The sequence below is a fragment of the Globicephala melas genome, chromosome 5, assembly GCF_963455315.2.
Source record: "Globicephala melas chromosome 5, mGloMel1.2, whole genome shotgun sequence".
Lineage (NCBI taxonomy): Eukaryota > Metazoa > Chordata > Mammalia > Artiodactyla > Delphinidae > Globicephala > Globicephala melas.
The window spans coordinates 56,282,948-56,307,959 of record NC_083318.1 but is presented as its reverse complement, the minus strand read 5'-3'; the positions used below and the strand labels follow the sequence as shown (position 1 = coordinate 56,307,959).

Sequence of the window (25,012 nt, the reverse complement as noted above, 5' to 3'; positions counted from 1 at the left end):
AAGCTAAAGGATATATTTATTTAATAAATTATATAAAGTCTATACCAATATTTCAGGCCTTAGCCATTTTTCACAAGGGGAAAGAACCTGTGTGATTTGTTTCCATATATTTTTGTACCAGGTCTTAAGCAGCGGTGCAATGAATGAACAAAAGTCAACAGGGATTGCTAATACAAGTGGCTTCCTCATATAAACAGAAAATTAGGTAGGTAAAGGAAATTCCTTTCATAGGCCAGGACAAAATGAAAAATATCACCAACAATGACATTTAGAGAGGAAAGAGAAAATAAAATAGAGTTGATGCTGCATTTCACATAATTTTAAGATAATTCACTGAAGAGTAAACCAAAGAAAATCACATTTAAATGAGCCAACAATAGATTTTCATATGATGAATGAAATTTTTACTGTGAATCTGGTATGACATTAACGCTACAGAAGTATTTGGAAAGGCATGATGAAAACATTTCCAAAGTGTGTTTACAAGGGTATTTGTTTTTTCACATATATATGGATATTCCAAACATATACATATTTGCATATAGATAAACGTTATCTATATATATAAGTACATGATACCTATACGTAAAAACAGGTAATAAGAAACTGGGACATGAAAGTACATTTGTTTATCCAAAATTAAAAATAATACAAAGAAGATGTCAAAATTTTGTGATAACTGCAGACATAGATAAATCTAGGTATATCACTTTGAATTACTTATGCAATTCTTTAAAAAAGCAAAAAAAACACAAGGCTGAGCAAGGTGAAATTACTTTTTTTTAACATCTTTAATGGACTATAATTGCTTTAAAATGGTGTGTAAGTTTCTGCTTTATAAAAAAAGTGAATCAGCTATACATATATCCCCATATTCTCTCACTCTTGCATCTCCCTCCCACCCTCCTTATCCCACCCCTCTAGGTGGTCACAAAGCACTGAGCTGATGTCCCTGTGCTATGCGGTTGCTTCCCACTAGCTATCTATTTTACATTTGGTAGTATATATAAGTCCATGCCACTCTCTCACTTCGTCCCAGCTTACCCTTCCCCCTTCCCGTGTCCTCAAGTCCATTCCCTATGTCTGTGTCTTTATTCCTGTCCTGCCCCTAGGTTCTTCATAAGCTTTTTTTCTTTTTAGATTCCATATATATGTGTTAGCATATGGTATTTGTTTTTTTCTTTCTGACTTTCTTCACTCTGTATGACAGACTCCAAGTCCATCCACCTCACTACAAATAACTCAATTTCATTTCTTTTTATGGCTGCATAATATTCCATTGTATATATGTGCCACATCTTCTTTATCCATTCATCTGTTGATGGACACTTAGGTTGCTTCCATCTCCTGGCTATTGTAAATACAGCTGCAATGAACATTGTTGTACATGACTCTTTTTAAATTATGTTTTTTCTCAGGGTATATTCCCAGTAGTGGGTTTGCTGGGTCATATGGTAGTTCTATTTTGAGTTTTTTAAGGAACCTCCATACTCTTCTCCATAGTGGCTGTATCAATTTACATTCCCACTAACAGTTCAAGGGGGTTCCCTTTTCTCCACACCCTCTCCAGCATTTATTGTTTCTAGATTTTTTGATGATGGCCATTCTGACCAGTGTGAGATGATATCTCATTGTAGTTTTGATTTGCATTTCTCTAATGATTAATAATGTTGAGCATTCTTTCATGTGTTTGTTGGCAATCTGTATATCTTCTTTGGAGGAATGTCTGTTTAGGTCGGCTGCCCATTTTTGGATTGGGTTGTTTGTTTTTTTGATATTGAGCTGCATGAGCTGCTTGTAAATTTTGGAGATTAATCCTTTCTCAGTTGCTTAATTTGCCAATATTTTCTCCCATTCTGAGGGTTGTCTTTTCATCTTGTTTATGGTTTCCTTTGCTGTGAAAAAGCTTTTAAGTTTCATTAGGTCCCATTTGTTTATTTTTATTTCCATTTCTCTAGAAGGTAGGTCAAAAAGGATCTTCCTGTGATTTATGTCATAGAGTGTTCTGCCTATGTTTTCCTCTAAGAGTTTTATAGTGTCTGGCCTTACATTTAGGTCTTTAATCCATTTTGAGTTCATTTTTGTGTATGCTCTTAGGGAGTGTTCTAATTTCAGTCTTTTACATGTAGCTGTCCAGTTTTCCCAGCACCACTTATTGAAGGGGCTGTCTTTTCTCCATTGTATATTCTCCTTTATCAAAAATAAGGTGACTAGGGCTTCCCTGGTGGCGCAGTGGTTGAGAGTCTGCCTGCCAATGCAGGGGACATGGTTTCATGCCCTGGTCCAGGAAGATCCCACATGCCACGGAGCGGCTAGGCCCGTGAGCCATGGCCGCTAAGCCTGCATGTCCGGAGTCTGTGCTCCACAACAGGAGAGGCCACAACAGTGAGAGGCCCGTGTACTGCAAAAAAATAATAATAATAATAAAATAAGGTGACCATATGTGTGTGGGTTTACCTCTGGGCTCTATCCTGTTCCATTGATTTATATTTCTGTTTTTGTACCAGTACTATACTGTCTTGATTACTGTAGCTTTGTAGTATAGTCTGAGGTCCAGGAGACTGATTCCTCTGGCTCCGTTTTTCTTTCTCAAGATTGCTTTGGCTATTCGGGGTCTTGTGTGTTTCCATACAAGTTGTGAAATTTTTTGTTCTAGTTCTGTGAAAAATGCCAGTAGTAGATTGATAAGGATTGCATTGAATCTGTAGATTGCTTTGGGTAGTATAGTCATTTTCACAATGTTGATTCTTCCAATCCAAGAACATGGCATATCTCTCCACCTGTTTGTATAATCTTTAATTCCTTTCATCAGTGACTTATAGTTTTTTGCATACAGGTCTTTTGTGTCCTTGGGTAGGTTTATTCCTAGGTATTTTATTCTTTTTGTTGCAGTGGTAAATGGGAGCATTTCCTTAATTTCTCTTTCAGATTTTTCATCATTAGTGTATAGGAATGCAAGACATTTAATTAATTTTTTAATTAATGCATTAATTTTGTATCCTGATATTTTACCAAATTCATTGATTAGCTCTAGCAGTTTTCCGGTAGCGTCTTCAGGATTCTCTATGTATAGTATCATGTCATCTGCAAACAGTGAGAGATTTACTTCTTCTTTTCCGATTTGGATTCCTTTTATTTCATTTTCTTCTCTGATTGCTGTGGCTAGAACTTCCAAAACTATGTTGAATAATAGTGGTGTCTTGTTCCTGATCTTAGTGGAAATAGTTTCAGTTTTTCACCATTGAGAATGATGTTGGCTGTGCCTTTGTCATATACGGCATTTATTATGTTAAGTTCCCCTATGCCTACTTTCTGGAGGGTTTTTATCATAAATGGGTGTTGAATTTTGTCCAAAGTTTTTTCTGCATCTATTGAGATGATCACATGGTTTTTATGAAATTACTTTCTTGAAGCAACCTTCAAGTTCCCTAAGCCTGAGTTACTTGCCCTTCCTCTACACTGCAGGATGCAGTATTAGTCATGTTGTACAGTGTTTCCATTGTGTTTCTGTTGCCTCCACTAGACTATAAACATCTTGAAGGCAAGGATTGTGCCTTATACAGCCCTACAGTCCCTGTCTTTAGCATGATGTTTCGCGAAGTCAATGGTTTCTTGAGTGAATAAATGATATTTTTTGGGGGGTATCCAGACACTGGTGGAATACTTGCAAAATCACCCCATGAATCACGTTCCAAAATGAATAGTTCAATGTTTACCAATGTCTTTGTCTGCCTCCCCTTTAATATTTTCAGAGTTGCAAATAAATATGCAACAAATGAAAAAATGTCTTTTAGAGGTTAGATTCTCCTCTATATTTAAAAGCATAGTTTGTGATATCCAACAGTCCAACTACTTATTGGAGGAGGGGCTGGTGTCCTTTAGTTTTGAAGATGACGCTATTACCTACCTTAAAAAGACACACCCTTTTATTTCCAGTGGCCCTCCTATATGCTTAGTATAATAGATTTGCAAAAGTTCTATTCAGAATAGAGCGAGAGTATGGCATTCTGATTGAGTTACCTCATCTCCCTAGATGTGTTAACCACCAGAAGCTCAATATATCTTCATAATGCTTAGAATTACGTTTCCTTCATTTTCTAATTAAAGGCTGATTATATCTATGACAGTTAGAGAATTTAATATGTGCATGTTTAGTTAGTTGAAAAATTAAATTCATCAGCTCACCTACTCTTCACTACAGCTATTATACTAACAAGAAAAATGTAGGTAGCCTTAATTTTATTCTCTCAACATAAATTAGATAAATAATGCTTTCCCTTCATTATATGAGGAGGGGAAAGAAAAAAAGATAGTACTGAGAAGAGTGTTTAGAAAATAGGGAAAGAACATATACTTTAAGAAACTGATTGAAGGTGGAGTGGAATGAAAACAATAGTATATACTAGAATAAAGTTTTACTTTACCGTATAAAATTTTAAAAGTAGTTTAACAGAATTTATCAATATGATTTATAATATGACTCACTTCTCAAATTTGGATTTTGAATTTGTCCTAGAAAGTTTATTGATTTATTAGTGAACATTTGTACGAAATGTACTTAAGAATTCATATTTTGATTAGAGTACTCAATTAATCCTGACTGAATTTCTGAGGGAGAAAATGTACACTTCAATGTAATTTTGACATGTTATAACGCTAGGTAATATTTTCAAAATGTATATGGAGAATAATAAATGGTGACAAATTCACAGTTATTGATATATCAAGAGATCTTAGGACTTAATGATAGTCTCAAAACCATAGTACCACCTACCTTACACCCAAATGTACTACACATCCCAGAACACTGAGAATGTTTCAATGGTAGACTTATTTAATCAGTTTTATTTATTTAAGCTGTCTGGTTGTAAATCTTTGCTTCTCAGGAATCTTAAAGATTTAGGAGCAGGTACCTTATTCTCCAGTCTTGGAATAGGCACATATCTTCTATTATGTGGTTGTACTTTGCATACATTTGTCTCTGTCCACTGAACTTTAATTTGGGGACCATGTCTTGTGCACCTCTGAATCATCCCACCCTATACTTTCACAAGTCTGGGCCTTGCCCTTGACTATTCTTTCTCCCTACAAGGCCTTCCTGTCCTCTACCTAGTAAAATGGTACTTGTATTTCAAAGCCCAACTCCAGTGCTCTGAATCTCTTCCTGACCCTCTCTGGATACCACCTGCCCTCAGTCAGGGCCACATTATGACTTCCATGAACCCTAGGCTCTTCTGCCTTTACAGACACTTTGATCATTAAAAAAAAATCTTACAAATTATATATAAGGACTGTGTTGTTATAAAGATGGATGTAGTAATATTACATATTAAAACATTTTATTTGACTGAAAAGGTCCTTGTTTTTCTTCTGATTTTAAAAGAAACTGAAACACTGTCATGGGCCCCACACTAAAAAGTATTGTGGGTCCAAAGCATTGTAACTACTGTGCCCAATGAACAGTCAGTTCTATTCCAGTGTCCTTCTCCAATGCCAGAGTTAAAAGATTCTACAGAACTTTGTTCCCATAGCATTTATTGACACCTAACACAGTGCCAAGCAAAGAGCAGCCCCTAAGAAATTTTGTTTAATGTTGCTAATTTACATTTCACCCTTTCTTTATCAGTAATTGATTACATTTTACCTCCCTAAAACTTACTGTGAGTTCCTCAAAGAAAGGGCCAAGGTGTTATGCACTTTTATAAATCTAGAGAGTCATAAATTATTTGGTATAAAGTAAATATCTATTGAATTGAATGAAATTGTGCTCATCTTTGCTAACTCACATCAGATGCCACTGACTGCCACTTGCAAGGAAATGTTCTTCCAACAGAGAATACACACGAGAGCAATGTTTGAAGCTTCTGATTGTCATTCAAATGTATCCAGTTTTCCGAAACTCAGTTCTGATACAAAGTACACAGATAGCTAGAAATTATTTGTAATGGTAATCCATTACAAAGAGTCACTTTTGGACTTAATCAGCTGTGTTCTTATATTGGCATAGTGCCTCTATTTGACTACTAAGGTTTAGCCATAGATCTCAAGATGAAAATACCTTATACAATACAGAAAAACAAATGAGAGAATGAGAAGTTGCCTTAAAAATGATAATTTACAAGAGCTTCCCTCATTTATTTATTATAGTTTATTTATTTGCTATTGATATTTTTCAACATTGATTTCCAATGAGTATAAAAGCACAAAATGAACTAAGAACTTGTAGCATATTATATGAACTGCAAATCTAATTATTAACTGTTGAATACTGTCCCACATCTATTTACTAAAGTAAAATGAACTAAATACATAAACTATTTGTTTATCCATTCATTCATTCATCTGACATGTAATAAATGCCTATTATAGATATTGCAGCCAATATAACTATATTTACAGAAGATCTCAGTCTAGTGAGATAGACAAATAAACAGTCCATTATAAACATTATCCACTCAGATAATTATTAGGAGAGGTGACCTTTTGTGCTAGTGAAAGGTGAGTGGGGCACCTAACCCTGATTCAGGTTACAAGGGAAGCACTTCAGGTTTTTATTAATTAAATCTTCAAATGGCACTGTAAATTATAAAAGCCATGAAAGAGAACTAAAAATGTAAAGTATAGAGAACAAGAAGACTTAAGTCACCTATAATCATACCACACAGAGTTGAGCTGCATGTTGAAGAACACGGAAAATGTAACAAGAAGAAAAACAAAGTTTGCATTCCAGGCATGAACAAATGCAAACAGGAATGAGATGGCATCACAAAATCTGAAAACGTGCTAGAGCACTGGGGCCAGGTGCACAGTCTATGTTATACGTATAATGTAAACCAGACCAACCCATTCTGCCTCTGCAGAGAGGGACATAGGGGTCATCAAAGGCAGATAATAAGCAGGAAAATTGGTGTCTCCCTCTAGGTCCAGATAGAACCCTCATGCATCAGGAGATGCAAGGTTAGTGAATATTCACGAACTTCTAAGTGGTTAAAGCTCAGAATGAAGCAGGGCTACAGCAATTCTACATACTGATTTTCCTCAGAGATAAAATATTTCAGTCTTCAGGTGGGTGACAAAGATTGCCCTACTTCAGAAGCCTGGATGGTGATAGCTATCTCTGCCTCCTGTGAGGGACTTACTTTACAAAATATTTGCACATTCTTCATTTCATTAATTCTTCATAACACACAAAGACTAGCAGAGCCATTTCTCACATTTAACCACCACAGAAATGGAGTCTCACAGACATGCAACGTTCTGTTCAAGGTCAAAGGGTTTCAAAACAAGACCAGGACTACTGTTTCCCTTTCCCTCTTTTGAGCAGGGAGACCAGGTTATTCAAGCCCTATAAAGTCTACAGTGGATAACACAGAGAGCTGGGGATGGAGAGGAGTCGATACTGCTATCTAAATGATTAATTATGAATGCTTCTTTATTGCCTTGATTTATTTAGATAATCGCTTAATCTTCCATTTTGTTGAGTATATGTAGCAACATCATTAGTCCAATTTGATTTTTTTTTTTTTTTTTTTTTTTTTGCGGTACGCGGGCCTCTTACTGTTATGGCCTCTCCCGTTGCGGAGCACAGGCTCCGGACGCGCAGGCTCAGCGGCCATGGCTCACGGGCCCAGCCGCTCCGCGGCATGTGGGATCTTCCCGGACAGGGGCACGAACCCGTGTCCCCTGCATCGGCAGGCAGGCTCTCAACCACTGCGCCACCAGGGAAGTCCCATATTTTCTTTTTGAGGACCAATAGCCATTTTAATATGGAAACCTTTAACAGAATTACCAGATGGGTGCTTTATTTGCTTTTAAAGTGGGTTACAAATAGTAGCAATTAGTCATTGATGAAGACCTCTAAGTCGAGAGGTTTTTCATAATGCAGCACCATGATAATTTTTTATTTCATCTGTAAAACAAATACAAAATCATTTGTAAAAAGCAACATATGTCTTGACAATTTTCTAATTATCTGTGTGTAAAATAGTCAATTCTCCTGCACAGATGGAACTTTTCACATGACACATTTTTACTCTAAAGCCTACAAAAGATGACTAGAAATTGGTGAGTCCATATTTCTACAATTTGTTTTTATCTGATTCTACCCAGTTAGAGCCCAGAGTTATGTTTATTTTTCCCACAAAAAGAGGTAACTGCTTATAAAAAAAACAAGGGAGGAGGATGGGTGCTGAGTTGAAAGCTGAATTTCCTCAGAAATAGCATTAAAAACTAGACTCCACACTTTTCTCAGTGAAAATAAGAGGGGAAGGTTGCCAGATGGAAATCGTCCAAGTGGTGTTCTTTTAGGAATTGTGCCTAAGTTATCCTGAAGGAGGAACAAGAAAGAGAGAAAGATAGACAGGAAATTTTTAACAAGATGCCCTGAAAAAGTTTTCTGGCTTTACTTGCCAGTAAAGAAGTCAAAAACAATTATTATTATTCAAACAACTTAATGAATCCATATGAAAAACCACTAAGTATTTTATACTAGGAAATGTAATTTTTAGTAACTTTTCTGTCATATTTGGAATTTATCAACTGTATTCTCTCTCTAAAATTAATGACTGATAATAGCATTTAACCACTTTTCAACACGTTTGTTCATTTAGTCAGTACTGGCATCTCTTCCAACCATCCCACAGCCTTTGTACATGTCTGGATCTCATTCATCTTCTGCAAACACCAACACAGATGTGCCTACATGCCCACCTCTCCCTCCTACACCAGCTAAGAAGCCACCCATGTCACTGTAGGTACCCCCAAGAGAGCCCACTGTGATTGCAGTTTGTGGCCACTGTCATTGTTTTGGTTCCTTCAGGAAAAAATGAACCTGGGTTGAGACCTCTTTCTTGAGAGTCTCCAAAAATGTATGCTCTAATTAAACATCTCACTTTGGGATTTACAAAATATTTAAGGTCAGAAAACCTCTCTCATCGTCCATCAATTGGAATTTTGAAACTGTGCCAGTAATCACCAAATTTTCTTTTTCACAAACAGATGATGACTGTTACAATATGTGCTGGGTTAGGCCTACAAGTGTAATAATATTTAGCTGCCAAGTTAGAATACTTGCTCCACCCTATCTTTAGAAATGCAACCAGAATCCAGAAATGTAATATTTGTGGTTTCAGACTACATGTAGAAAGCCTAATTTTATATCCAAATCTTAAGTGATTATAAGGAGTTAGTTGGGGCTGCAAACATGACATTATGTTTGATGAATAAGAATCTATTCTATTTTTGTAGTGGAAAGCCCATGATTGCAGGTCATGCATGCCTGATATCCTCATATATCTACCTTAAAACAGTAATCCATGAACATGCCTCCGTAGTCAATATCTTGATCCCAAGTGATATTTATAATCACAACACATGGATTCTCAAGTAAATATGTATCCTTGCATCAGAAATAATAAGTATGTTTTGCATTCCTTTACTCAAAAGGAAAGTGAATGTAAGGAAGACAATACCTTGGTTTTGTTTGTATTTCATTGATTACACTTTGGAGAACTATTGATATAACAATTATTATCTTCTGATATGTTAACCTTATTAATAAAATAATTCATGATTCAAGTGAAGTACTTATAGGCTTAAATACAACATTCAAGTCATTTTAGCAGTTCCTTCTATTATATATATATATATATATAAAATCTTCGATAAAAATCAAAAGAATAATAGCTCATTTTCCAAAAACAGTAGTTTTCCAAGAGAACTCCAGATCCAAAACAAGTACTATTTTATTCACGTCAGCTTTTACAAATGTGAAGAGGAATGCTAGAGATGCTTACAACATTCCAAATGCCTAATACACCAGCAGACACCAGTGCATCATCTAATAATCACTTTACTTATATGAACAAGTATACACAAAAATAAAATTTAAGAACTCTGATGACCAAAATGTAAATAATCAAGTAAATCAAATGAAACTCTATGATAGATTTTTTTATTTCCCCAGATTTAGGTGTGATCATTTTGGGCGAACTAAGGTTTGGGTGGAAATTGCAGATCCAAATGAGTGCTACCAAACCTATACAATAGAGCATCATGATGAAGAGGGTCAAGGAAGCCTCTGTGAGGACCTGATATCTGAAGTGAGATTTAAATGATGAAGAGGAGGCAGGCATACGAAGACTGGAGGGGAGAAAGAGTGTTCCAAACAGAAAGCATAACAAGTTCAAAGTCTCTGCAGGAGGAAATCTTTTGGCATGTTTGAGTGACAGAACAAAGGTTCATGGTGGCTTTGGTTTAGTGAGTCATTCTGAGAGTGAAAGGAGTTGAGGTCCCAGAGGCAGGCTGGTACCTAATCAGGTCATGCTTGTAGACCATTTTGGAAGATCAGATTTTATTCTCGTTGTAATGGAAAGACACTGGCAGATTTTAAACAGGGAAAAGACATGTTTGCATTTGCACTTTAGAAATAACACTCTAGGGGTATTGCAGGGAGCGTAGTAGAATCAGAGACACAGCAGATGTTGGTGGCTTGGATTACGATTTAGACAAGAAGGTCATGAAAAATGGTCAGATTTGGTATAAATTTTTGATGTGAAGGTAATAGAAATTACTGAGGGATTGGGGTGGCATATAAGGGAAAAGAGCAAAAGATGATCTCAGGGGTTTTCCTCTAAAAAGAAAGTGAGTGGATATCAGTACTATTCACTCACATGAGGAAGATTTATGACGATGGCAAACTGAGGTATATGAGGAAAAAACTCAATGGTTCTACTTTTACTCTGTTATGTTTGTGATAATAATAACTAGCAATTACTGAGCACTTATTCTGTGCCAAGTATACCTCTATACACTTGTATATTTAATTTTTTATATCTTTTACCTAATCCTCCCAAGAACCCCATGAATTAGTTCTTATTATCATTCTCATTTTAGAGATTAAGAAAACTAAATTACACAGAAACTAACACATCATTGTAAAGCAATTATACCCCAATAAAGATGTTAAAAAAATATTAAAACTAAAAAAAAAAGAAAACTAAATTACAGAGAGATTTGCCCTAGTCAGCCAGTTAATAGAGTCATGGAGAATCTGGTGCCAGAACCTGCTGCATGGCCACTGGGTACTACTGCCTTTACCAGTGGAAAAGCTGAATAGGTAGTTGTATTGAGTATGGAGCCCAGGTGAGAAGCCTGGGATGGTAATACATAAAAACAAAATCCTGGGGCACCACATGACTCAGATATTTAGTAGAAGCAGCATAGGAGACTAAGAAGATGTAGTCAGCAATGGAGAGGAAAACCAAGTGAAGATGGTGATAAGAAGTGCTCCAGGGAGAGGGAGTGAACAACCACTCAAATGCCAACATTTTAGACAAGGAGACAGAACTGACCACTGAATTTAGATTTCATTATATTCTAGAACACTGTAAAACACAGTAATCATCTTCCTATCTCAGGGTAAAGAGGAAGAGGGACATTCTCTTGCACTTCCCCTCCTAATTCTGAGACACTGTTCTATTATCTCAGTTCAATAAGCCCTATGTCTACAAAACCCAAACAATCAATCAAACCATCTGTCTTCTAAATCTTGTCATCGACAAGTACTTCATCAATTCACTAGAATAATTTGGCAGCTGGCTTGTTTGTTTTTTCATTTTTGGGGTTTTTTTCTTCTATCACTTGTCACTATCCTAGATGACTTGGATGACTCATTCATCTATTTAGCTTCAAAATTCTTTTACCCCTATATTCAGTGGCCGACACTCCCACTCAGCTTTGGCAATCCATACCCATAGATACAAAATAAATTGTTTCTAAACAAAAAGTGTTCTATTGTACTATCCAGAATTGTGAAATTCTCTTTTCTCATTCCCATCCCACTCAGGCCCACAAAAATTCCTCTTAGGCATCAAAGGCTGATGCTCTTTCCTGGCTTGACTGTCATCTCTTTCTAACTGTGATCCCCCTGATAACACACTTTCAGGAGTGCAATTGATTCTCCCATTCTTTGACCCTCTCTCACAGCGGCCTTGCCAATCCCATTACCAAATCAATCCTACCATCTGTTTGCTCTCCTCCTCCTCCTGGGCTGCCAAGAGTTACTGAGAAAATTGAATAACCGTGCTGATTGACTCTGCTACAAATTTATGATTTCCGATGTCAGCTGAACTCTCAGAGCTGCTTAGCAGCCCTATTACTCATTCCTACTTGGCTGGTCTTCCCATTCCACACAGCAGCTGTTCCTACCACACCCTCCTCAGATCCCCCACTCTCACCCTCACTCCCCTCAACCTCAACACATGGTTTCACCTCCTACTACTGAGAACATTGGGACTATCAAGCATGAACCCCCTCTACTTCTCTCCTCTATGTCTCCAAATTTATTGGTATCTTTACTCACTGGGACTTCACTTTGCATCTAAGAAGAAGAATCCTTATTCTCTTGTTCATCTGACCTTTTGATTCCACTGTTCCTGCCTCTGCCAAGATCTTGTTTCATCAATGTGCTTTCTCTTTTCCGTTCAACCTCTAACCTTCTTTCAACATACAAACCTACCTGAATTTTCCTATTTTGTAAAAAAAAGATCTTTCTTCCCCTCTTCCACCATCAAGTTGCTGTTTTCTTTTCCTTCCTACAAAGATTCTTGGCAAAGGACCTTGCATTCAATGGCTCTGCTTACTTAAACTGGCTCCATAAAATCTGGTGTAATCTTAGCTGGCTACCATGCTGATGAAACTATTCGAAATGCTACACAAAGGACGCTTTTCTCACTCTTCAGTTTTCTTGATCTGAATGCTGGGAGTTTGGCTTTAATATGAATACATTTACTTACTAACTGTTTCAATTTGGGAAAGCCATTTAAAGTCCGTAAGATTTAGTGCCCTCCTATGTAAATTGCGGATGTATGGGTCACTTTTAAGGATACCTCAGGGTCCTTTGAGGAAATTACTTTCACCCACTGAATTTAGTCTGGTAAAACTGTTATTCAAAGTGTGTTGCCCTTCTTGTCAACCAAAAGGTTGACAGGTTACCCCAAAAGGCTATTTCAGCATTCCCTCTCTGGAGTCTGAATAGTGAGCTTGAAAGGAACAGTTTACCAACCCCTGCTAACCTCTGAATTGACTTCTACCCTCTGGAGCTGGAATGGACCTTTCTCTTTCCTGAGCATGTTTATCCTCCGCTAGCACTTTGTGAGCCCCATCTGTTAGTTCCAAAAGCCATCTTCAGTCTAAAATGCTAAATTGTAAACTTGGTTTCTATTGCTTGAAAATAAATTTTATTATTAGGGTTAAATGAGCTCATCTGTGTAATATTTTTAGTGCAAAGTTTAGTGACTAAAAAAAAAAGTTTAGTGACTAGTAAAAGTTAAGTCAATTTTTGCTATTATTATTGTTTTTGATATTGTTATTATTAGGACATCTATGAGCAGAAACACTTTCCATTTTTTCCAGCTTTTCATCGCAGTTTTCTTCAGATTCTACATATACTTCTTTTATGGTGTCTTCCCCACATCTCAACAAGATTGGTCCTTTGCCATCTTCTGTTTTTACACTCTCTGTGAACTCCCTAGGGAGCTCATATACTTGACTGGAGTCAGCTATCACTAAATGTAGATGAACTGTTTAATTCTTTCTTTTCCCAAGCTTAATCTCCTACATTTCAAATTCCACTTTCTTATTAAAATGCTCAAAACTAAAATCTAAAACAAAATTATTTTCCATTCCTCTCCTCTCTTCCCCAACCTCCAGTCATCTGCCAAACATTTTACATCCATCTGTCCATATACCTCTTGATCTGTCTCCAAAGTCGTGGCATCAGAATCACATGATCAGACTTTATCAGACTATCCGAGTTCCCTAACAAGTATCCCTTTCTCTAGTACTTTTACTATAAACTGCCCTCCATTCTTCCCACAAAGCCATCATTCTAAACCAAGTATTGCATTATACCCCTGCTTGAAAACTTGCAGTAACTTCCACATGTTCACAGGATAAACCCAAACTCCTAATCATAAAATTCAAGGCTCCTCTTGAGCTGAATCTACTTAATCTTTCCAGTTCATATCTAGTCACTCTTCCCATGTTCCCTATACTCTAACCAAACTGGATGATGTGTCTTTTACCAAATAAATGATTAATTTTGATGCTTTCATTATTTTGCTCATGATTTCTTCTCCAGTTGAAATGCCTTTCTTCCCTCCTTAGTTTAAATAAACTTAATTTATTGTAAGCTTCAACGCAAAAGCTTCTTGTATTATTCCCAAATGACTTCACTTTCCCTCTTTATCTCTTTTGCCCTATAGCACTTGTAACACATCTGACCCTCTTGGTAACTAGTTCCTTAAAAGCACAGATGGCATCTTTCCCACATTTATATTCCCAGACTCAAGCACAGTGTCTGGGCTAAAGTGGTATTCAGTAATTATTTTTGAGTAATTGTTTCTCTCTGGTGACTCAGAATAGAAAAATACATTCTGAAATATATATGTACATATATGAATATGTATGAATAATATATATGGACATATATATGAATATGTGAAACAGACATATAGAGAAAATATATATTTCAAAATATTTATTATATATCTAAATATGTATATTTAGATATATGTGTATGTGCATCCAATATAATCCAGAACTTTTATACTTTTATACTCCATTTGTTAATGCTTCAGCAGTCAATACATGACTCAACACTGACATTCGTATTCTCGACATACTTCACTTATGATATCAAGAAAAGTTACATTCAGAATCGGCAAATCAAGCATTGAGAAAATTCTACGTTATATACAATGGTAAGATATTCTGACAATATGGTATATCACAGATTGTAGCTTTTCATAATAATATTAGTAAGACAATCTGGATTTCTAAGTTAATTTTTAAAAGAAAACATTTAAGTCTTTCAATTAGAGAAGACGTGGTGAACTGCCAATCCATGGATAACAGCAACATTAAAGGCATGATGGTATTCCCTCTGAAACCTATCAAACACAATAAAAATTTCAAACAAAATTACAATCTTTTGTTTAAACAATTATATTAAAAAGCATACTGAATATGATTTATACAGGATTTTGCATAAATTTTATAATAAAGTATAAAACAGGCATTTTGAAAATTGCACATCGAGAATGTGGATATTTATCTATAGAACTGTGGCTTAAATACTTTGCATACATAGGATATGTGCAATGTCTGCATTATATGAATATTAAGAATAATTTCAGCAACACAGAATAACTTTACAGGACATCTTTGCTGGAAAATTTAACAATGTTAGTAACACATATTAATCATTATTCATAGACCAGGGGTTCTAAATTCTTGAAACACTAGATAGCCCATGGCATACTGTAGTCCCATTCAGCTCTAACAGATTGAAGCTACATTTCCTTGGTTGCAAGTCAAAGATCACACAGAAAACATCCAGGCAGAAAGCATCTAGTCTAATAGAATATGTATCTTTTAATTGGAATTAAAGATGAAAAAAAGAGTAACTCTGCAGGCTGTGCCTTCAGTATTGATGATCCTTAAAAATTCCACTGTTACATAACTGCCAGAACAGTCTCACTACAAGTGAAATCCTATGAATTGTTTTATTTTTTCAAAAGAAAACAGTGAGCCTTATAAACAGCGGAACTGTGAAAGCCATATCTGCATTATCTGTGGCATTAATTCTTTTTTTTAAAACCATGACACACAAAAGCAAGCAAAAACCACTGAAAATGATATGCTGCAAGGTCAAAATAAAAATACTTTTGGGTAAAGTGTGAAATAATAATCAGCTTATAGCTTGAGGAGTGAGTTCAGACAATGATAGAGGTAGAAACGGTATGGCATCGATTTGATGAGCAATGATTTTTAGCCTTCAGCCTCAAGATAGTCTCCAAGCATGACTTGAGATCGAGATCATAGCTTAACATCAAGGAAAGTCTTTTTTGAGAGTCAGTATTACAGCAAAAGAATTTTATATTTAAATGATGCTTTCTATCTATATCTCAGCATCATATAGATTTGCCAAATCATCACACATAAACATTTTAAGTTGGACTGAACTCCACGTTTAAAGAATAGTTTCAAGTCTATGGATTTTAGAAACCATGCATTTATATGTATTTCTTTTATTATTAACTATTCTAATTCCTCTAGAATAAGTCTAGAATAAGGAAATAAGTCTCTAGAGCAGAGCACTATATTGGTGCCAAGAAATGACCAAAGAGAGCTGTTGTCTCTACTACTTCTTATTCCACATAAAGTGTGGCCACTAATGGCATAGAATTCCAAGCCTAAGAGAAATATGTCTCCGTTAAGGCACAATCCAGATTCCTTTAGGGTTATTTGTTTCTTCCCTCTCTGGAGCTTTGTTCCCACTGCTTTGAGAGTTATTCCCCTAGCAAATCATGGCCTCCACTGCCCTGTACTTAAAGACCTCTGCTGTCTGACTCCCATTTCTCCCAGGATCAAGTTGAATCTCCTTCACATGAAATCTAATGCCATTTACATCTTGATCTATCTCCCAGTCTCCTTTTATATCATCCTGCCTTGGCATCTACTTGTCCTCCACCAGACCCCTTACTCTTGGTACCATGTAGTTATCACATCTGGGTAATATAGTTATCTTGGTAATAACAGAATTTCTGCAATAGAGTAGATCCCGAGTAACACACAGAGTGTACATGACGTATGATATTTATGTATATAAACAGATGCACATCACCCCAACTGTTACCCAGCAGTTAATTCTTTATAGGAATATGACATCCACTGCACCTAATCTATTGTAGCAATGCAATAAATATTTATTGAATAACTATTTATACATTACATTGAATGCCCTAAAATCACAAAAAAATCCCCTTTATAGCAACAAATGAATTCAATCACTGTTTAATAAGCATCTACTAACTTACCATAAGCAAGGCACTTTGCTAAGAACTGGGTGGAGACAGCAAATATGATTCAGGCTTGGATCTTCCCAGTGAAGAGATTATGGTGTAATAATAAAATAATACATATATTCACTTACATGCACAAAAAGATTCCATCATTAAAGTTAGGAAGCTCCAGGTAACATAAAATCACACAGATAAAATGACTTAACATTAACACTCACGACCTGGTAATCAGAAACAGCTTATAAAAGAAGAATCATGGAAGGTAGGATTCACTCATGTAAAATTAGAAGACAGATTTGCTGAAGGAGATAACAGTATAGGTTAAGATAAACTGGTAGGAAAGTGTGAAGTAGGTAAAGTCACTAGAAATTTACCAAGCTTAACAGAAGCATCGAGTTCATGAAAAGAATGAAAAGTATAAATGGGAAACGGAGATCAGAGTCAGAGGAATATGATTCTAAATTAAGAAATTGGAAATGTATTAATTAGAAATGATCAGGTGTTAAATGTTCCTGAGCATGGCCTAAGAAGAAGCAAGTTGTTCTGTCCTTGCAAGATTTGGCGGTGGCAATGTATGGGATACTTTAGCCTTCGGTGTAATATCTGAATCCATTATGTATACTTTGTACACAACTTTAATAGCAGTTCAACCATGCTCTCCATACCTAGCCATGATCTATTTTATCTCACAGTCTTGATCACTGGCCACTAGCACATACAAAAAAAGCACGAGACAGCTTTCTTTATTTAACACATATTTTTATGATCCAATATTGCTAGATGACACAGTAAGTGGAGTAACTTCTAATAACAGTCATCAGGGCATATCAGTTTCAAGTTCAACTAAACAGCAAGTAATGGTGACAACTGGAGGATGGTGCTAAGCCTTACAAACCTCTACGTGAAAAGTAGTCAATAAAACAAGTTAATAGAAAAATTACTGCAAACTATTTCAAGAAAACTGAAATAAAACATTCCTCACAGTTAAACAAAACTGAATGGCAACACAAATGATGCAGCAATAGCTGAAAAGAACATGTCACAGTATAAAAGGTGCTCCCCACAATTACGACAGTGATTAACATAATTAATCACTTAATTTATTTTGATTAATATAACTCCAAATATTTGAAGAAAATGAAAGTGAGAATATGAGCTTACCAAATTACCCTGTTGAAGTCTACTAGAAATAAATAAATAAACCTGTTAGATATTTCACCATTGTTTGTTTTAATGAGTAGTTTCTAAATGTTAAGAGACTCATGGAAACAGCTCAAAGTATCCATTGATAATTGATCATGTTTTATAATATTCTCATTTATAAATATTACCATGTTTTATAAGCACGTTTGTATGTTCTAAATAATCCCCAAAATACCTTTCCAACACATACTAAACAGCAAGCTTATTTGTAAAGTTTGTTTGGTCCACATCAAAAAACAATTCTAAAATCAAGTTTAAATTCGTGTAAGGGTTTAAGGAAATAAGGGTTTAAAGTCAGGCATATCTGAAGTTCGAATCTCAAACTAACTCATGACCAGTGTTTTTGGTGTAAAACAAATTTGCCTATTTTTAATAGCAGATAGCACTCAGAGACACCTACTATATGGCGGGCACTATTGTGTATTGTGTTCAAAGTGCTTCTGGAATCTTAGCTCAACTAGTGAATAGCTACATGACTGGTGTCAATTTCTGAGCCTTTCTTTAATAATAGCTGTTATTTATACATTCTCACCACATGCCAGGCATGGCCATAAGTGGTATATATCAACTTATATTAACCCATTATATGACATATAACATATAGCATACTAATTGATGCACTTTTCCTAATATTACCATAAGACTTCTATTATCTTCATTTAAATACATGACAGGTTAAGTAGCTTGCCCAAAGTCTCAAAGACTGGTCCATAATCAATGCTCTAAACACTTCATCTTTTAATTCATGAATTATATATACCTTTAAGTCATATATTTTCACAGGAACCCCAAGAGAGGACAAAATACAGCAGTTCAAATACTTAGTAAATGTATTTAAACGGAAAGATCACTCACAGATCAGATCGTTATCAGGTAACTATCAGACCAAAAATTAAATTGCAACATTCTGATCATCTGAAGATGTAATAACAACTAAAAAGAAAGAAGCTTAAGAATCACACATCTTTGTCTTCATCCTAGCACAAATGTTTACTGAATTATTTTTATCACAAGTTCCATTGTCCTTATTTTAGAAAATAGAACTTCTAATTGATTATATACTATCAATTAAAGATCCACAATTTTTATATACTTCCTATCCCATTTGCCCAAAATTTCTGCTACGTGATAAGGGAGCAATTTGAATTGATGTGTTAGACAAGGGAAAGAGTCAGGGGGAAAACAATTGCTTTTTTCTCTTTATAAGGTTTTGTATAACAGTGTCTTTAGATTTCTATAAATATTCAGTTCTGTGTACAATAAAATATCTGTGAGCAACATAATAACCAAAGTTACATTCCAAGTGGCATTCATACATTAACTGCCAAAGGAGGCTACAGAATAATTTTTGAAAGGAAAAAAAAAAGCCCTCTGGACCTACTATAGTATGCAAACTCAACGGAAACGAATAGCCTAATGATATATCCATGAGGAGGTAGCCAAGAGTTCAGTGATTGGGAAAGAAAACTTGACAAAATCTAGGTATATTAGTCATATCCTCAAAATATTTTATTTCTTTGCAAGTTCTGAATTGTCAACAGTGTAAAATGAAGAGAAAAGTACCTCCAGAAGGTTTGCTATATTTTATGGCTCAATATTCATAACTAATACGGCCATTCTTTCTACTGTTGTAAAAAGGCAGAACCAATCAGCTGGCAGATGACTGTCTTTGGCTCAGCAGAAACTTCCATTTCATGTGATAAAGTCAAACACACACAATATGAATATGTTCTCACTGGGGAGGGAAGGAAGGATGAGAGACCCCTTTCATGTCATTTATTTTATAAATTATTTCTAAGATGCATATTTGTTTTTCCTCAGGCCTGTCCAAAAGCAGAGTTCCATTGTCCCTTTCCAAAATGCAGTCCTTTGTAAGTCATTTCAGTGGCCCTTAATAGAATCCTATCAATCACCACATTATACTTTCAAAAATATGATCACCCTAATACATATTTTTATCTCAAAATCGTAAATGGAACTTCTTTTTTATCGAAGTGTATCCTTTAGTCATTTACTTGTCATTTACTTGTGGTCACTTGGAACTTAAAATGTACTTCAGTTAACACTTGCACATATTTGATAGGCTTTTAATTCGTGGATGGAAGTATTTCATACCATAAAAATTCTTTTAAAAAATCTGTTCTGGATTCAGAAAAAAAAAGCATATGTATGTTCTCTTCTTTTAAAATAAAGAATTATTTTAAATTCTGGTAGCATGTGATACAACCATCAACAATTCTAAAGCTTTCTTTTTTTCTTTTTTCATTGTCTCCATTACACCCACTGGGAGTACAATGGCTTAGGCCACAACATGAAACATCATGCTAATTAAACTGCCCAATTAACTGGTATAAGAAATAGATTGCATGAAATAGATTGCTGTATTACTTTGTTTTAACTTTTGTGTCATTTCAACTTGGTAACCACTAATTTAGAATCCTCTAATCATGCTCTTTCATCCAAATGTTAATCTCAGATGGCACGAGCACATGATTGCTGGGGAGCCCCGGAGTAAGATACGTACTGCATTTCTTCCTAGTATTAAAAATGGTTTATTGAAAGATTAAAAGATCCTGTGTCTACAGATTCTTGGTATTCATTTGAATACAACCTCTTTTAATGTAGTACTAATAGCAAGACATCCTCAAAAACATGTTCTCAAACATCATCTAAATAGTGAGGCATTTGCTTGACAAGTCATCATAGGATTATGAAAAAGTCTCATGTAATAAATTGTTTCCTTAATATTATCAGTGTTTTCCTTAACAATTTTTTTTTTCAATTACATGACTTTACCAATCAAGTTTCAATTTTGGGTTCCAAAAAATGGCAGATTTATTAGTAAATATGCAGGGGTTTTAAAGTCAACTGGCAGAAAGTTAGACTATGCTATATCCACTTGAAATGTGTTATCGGGAAGCAGCCAGTTTCTGATCCTTCTGGAATGCATATACCAAATGTCTGCTGCTTTCATGAGACTGACACATAGGGGAGAAAAAGTCCTTGCTGATCCGCCTTTTAACAGCTAGACACAGAGAGAAGAAGAAAGATTAGAGACTAAGGTCCCCTTCAGCTGCGACTGAGATAGAATTTTCACTGACAAAAATGGGAAGTGGCAATTAAAAAACAGGCTGAGCTGTACCTGATCTCAGAACTCCAATCTCTTAAAATCGGAAATGTTCATTTTTCCCCAAACATCTAAGGATAGAGTCTAGAAAGATATTCATTTTTAATCACATTAATTTTAACTTCTCATTAGAAATTCACAAAAAGCAGCATAAGATAGGTTATTATAGACGTATTAACATCCACAAAAATACAGAGTAGCCAACTTTTTCATAAAAAGTGTAAAAATTACTGAAACGCATGGTCTAATAAAAATCTGTAGTTGGCTTCGTTTTTTTTTCAGATGCTCAGATGCTAAACTGTGATATGAACTTAAAATATAACTTTCTCATGTTTTCACCAGCAATGCTATGCGTTCCCAAAAATGCAGAGCCACTTCTGAGGCCTACATTTTCCACAGTCACAATTGTTAGTCAATATATTTCATCTAAAAAGTAGTTTCAAATAGGCAAAACTGAGCATTTTCAGTGGTTGTTTATTTGTTTTTTCCACTCCAATATGCTTACTTAACCAATAACTATATTTAAAATGAAAGCCACTGGCTTCCTTTATAGTAAATATGATCCAATTCAATTCAGCAAGTATTTATTTTGTTTATATTTCATACAGTCAAATCTTATCATCCAATAAATGCAGCACTATTTTCTGCCTAATGAAGGACTTTGAAAATAAAGCCCTAATCATATAGAATAGATCTTTATTAAATACTTGCAAAGAATAACAACGACTTATTTATGGATTGGTTGTCATAATCAGCATTACCCTTAGTTTTTATGATAACCTGACATAGCTCTCATTCTTAAGCTTCACAATTTTTAAGCTACTAATAATGAGAAAAAACTGTATTCCCTTATGATTGTGGATAAAATGATCTCCAAAAATTGTTCTTTAACCTTTTGGAAACTTTCGTCATTGGATCATGACAAAGGTTTGATTTCAGCTTTCACAATTTCCTTTCACTTGTCTATGCCTGAAAGAATTACAGAGCTCCCAGATTTGAACTCTAGCAGATCAGAAACTGATGCATTTTCCCTGGAGAACCCGGACCTGCACAATTTTTCTGAATTTCACACCAGAGCATATGGAGAATACTGAGGGCTTGTCATTACACTTTTCTGTAAGGTGCCTTTTATTTCACTTTTGCCGGTGATACTGAGTTTATTTTGGCCCATGAACATATCAGTCAACAGCCACCTCACTCTATTCATGTCAATTATAAAAACAACACTAAGAAAATTAATAATTACCAGTGTTTACTGAGCTTTTGTTATGTCATACTCACTTTGCCTGGCTAAATCTCATTTAATCATCGCAACTAATTTATGAGATAGATACTGTTTTTAACTTCATATTACATATGAAGAAATGGAAGCAGAGAGATGTTATTTGTTCAAAGGTCACATCATTTATGTGTGTGAACCACGTTTCAAACCCAGGGTGCCTGGATTCCAGACCCTGAACTCTTAACCACGGTGATAGTCCATCATTTAGCATATGGCATTGTAATAATTAGCCTGCGTGGCTGGAATTCCCATTAAACTGGGAGCTCTCCTGATTCAAAGAATGCAGCTGCCATTTTCCTCAGTCCACCCAGATTCCAGCAGCAAAGTCCTCATTTAAAAAAAAAAAAATTGATGCAAATAGTCCATATTTATATTAATATATTTTAAGCATGCAAAGCAAGTAAGTTAGAGAAAAATTTCTCTTCTTCCCTGTATACAGTATTTAGAACAGACCTTTTTATCACAGATTCCACCTTTATATAATATTTCAGTGAGCTAGAACTTTTGAATACCTTTCACATCTAAGTCATGCATTCTGAATTGGCCTCACTCAGACTAATAGATATGTGATCTAGGGAACCACAAAATTTACCTCTGCACCCACAAATAGTTCCAGAACCTATCTTTAACCCCCATCTATAATAGTGTTTGGCATGAAGGCTCTGTGGCCCACCTGTTGAGTGCAGCCTCAGAAACCAGACTGGCAGAGCTCAATGCTCAGCACTACCTCCTGCTAATTCTGTAGCTTTGCAAATTTACCAAAACCCTCTGTTCCTCATTTTCCTCATCTGTAAAATGGGTGTCATGACAATAATAGTATCTACCTCATGAGGTTGATATAAATATTAAATAGTGCAATTAATATATCATCTATACAGAGTTGACTCTCGGTAACCTAAGTTTAAAAAATTATCAGAGAAATATGAAAATCTGTTCAGCTAAATTATATTTACCAAAACAGAGAGGTAGAATAATAGCAGTTAAAAAAATAACAAGAACTAAAACCAAAAGCATGCATTTTAATTCCCAATAATATTTTAATTTTCTTTTATATCTTGGCAAAAGTTTTACCCATGTGCATCCAATCTGATGAATTCTGGACATAACTTTTCAATTGGTAATTCTCATTCATGGTTGCTCCACTGCTCTATATAGCCATTTATCTTGAGCCAAGTGCAGTCTCCCCTTGCTCCCCCACTTTTTTTCCCAAATGGATAGAGGCACGAGGCAAGGGTAGAAGTTTTATTTAGAAATAGTGGGACTTAGGAGAAGCTTGGTAGGTGGAAGCCTGCAAGTCTCCTATCTAAATTTCTAATCTTGTAAAACAAAGACTAGATTGACAACATTAAATTTTATTATCAAAATCAGTTCCATAAATGGCCAGAAATTCACCTAAATGAAAAAAAATTCAGTGTGACCAATTCTCTAAATATGTATCCCTGAAGATTATCCACACCATCTTTGTGATATTGAAAGTGACACTATTTTGCAAGTCAGTATACTGCAATGAAAAAAAAATCCAAATGATACGTATGATTTCATTTTGCTTCCCACTGTTTCTCTGACCTTTCCCAGTTGGAGTAGTAGCAGGAAACTAAAATAAAAGTACTGTTTTTCTGTGTGAGGCACTTTGTGACTAAAAATTAATCGTGAAATTATAACAGCTGCAAGACTCCTCTGCCTGTTGCTTCTCCTACGCAGAGAATTACTATTAGATGAAAGAGCCTACAGCAATAAACATCAGGGGCTAGTGTTTCCTTCTCCTCTGAACCCAACCAGGCTGATCCAAGTACAGAAATGCCTTTGAAGTTACGGGGACCTTCATGTGCTGATCAATCCTTGGGGGGTAAAGAGCAAGAAAAACTGGTTCTAGCACTTTAATATATTCTGCCAGGGAATGCATTCAACTCAGGGTAGTCCAAAAACATTTCCTCTGTTACAAATTGAGTGATTTTGTACTTGGGTGCTGCTTGGTTCAATTAACTTAGAGGGAGGTATTGATCCCCGACGTGATTATTTGTACCTCAGTACATATTTCTATTAAGTCAAACTAAGGTTGGAGCAGCAAAAAATATAAATTCATATTTTTCCTTGGCCCTAAGGTGTATGTTGAGATTTGGGTCAGTTTTAGTGGAAAACAGCATATGATTCTCTTAATATGGATGATCAGTATTGATTATTGATATAATCAGTGTCCCATAGCACACTGTTAATATTTCTAAGTTATCAAAACCTAAGAATTAAGTTTACTTATCAAGAGTCAAGAATTTAAATGATCTTAAAACTGATAGTGCAGTCCAAACCCATCATTTATGGATGAGAAATCTAAGCACCTGAAAACTCAAAAAATGTATCCTTTGAGGTCTGGCTGTTTAACAGCAGGGTAAAATTTGGCATCAAGACTCCTGACCCCATTCAGGGTGCTTTTCTCCAAACATTCTCTAATTTATCTCTGTCAAACCTTTCCTCTTTATCTTAAGTAGCTAAGCTCTTCACTTTCAAATTGTAAAGATGCAGAGAACGTGTAGTTTAAAA

The 25,012-nt window shown here is 35.4% G+C and overlaps 1 protein-coding gene across 6 annotated transcripts in view; it reads right to left on the bottom strand.

The window, feature by feature from the left end:
- The window catches only part of PCDH7 (protocadherin 7), a 407,976-nt gene that overhangs the window by 322,008 nt on the left and 60,956 nt on the right, over positions 1–25,012 (bottom strand). The window lies entirely within an intron of this gene.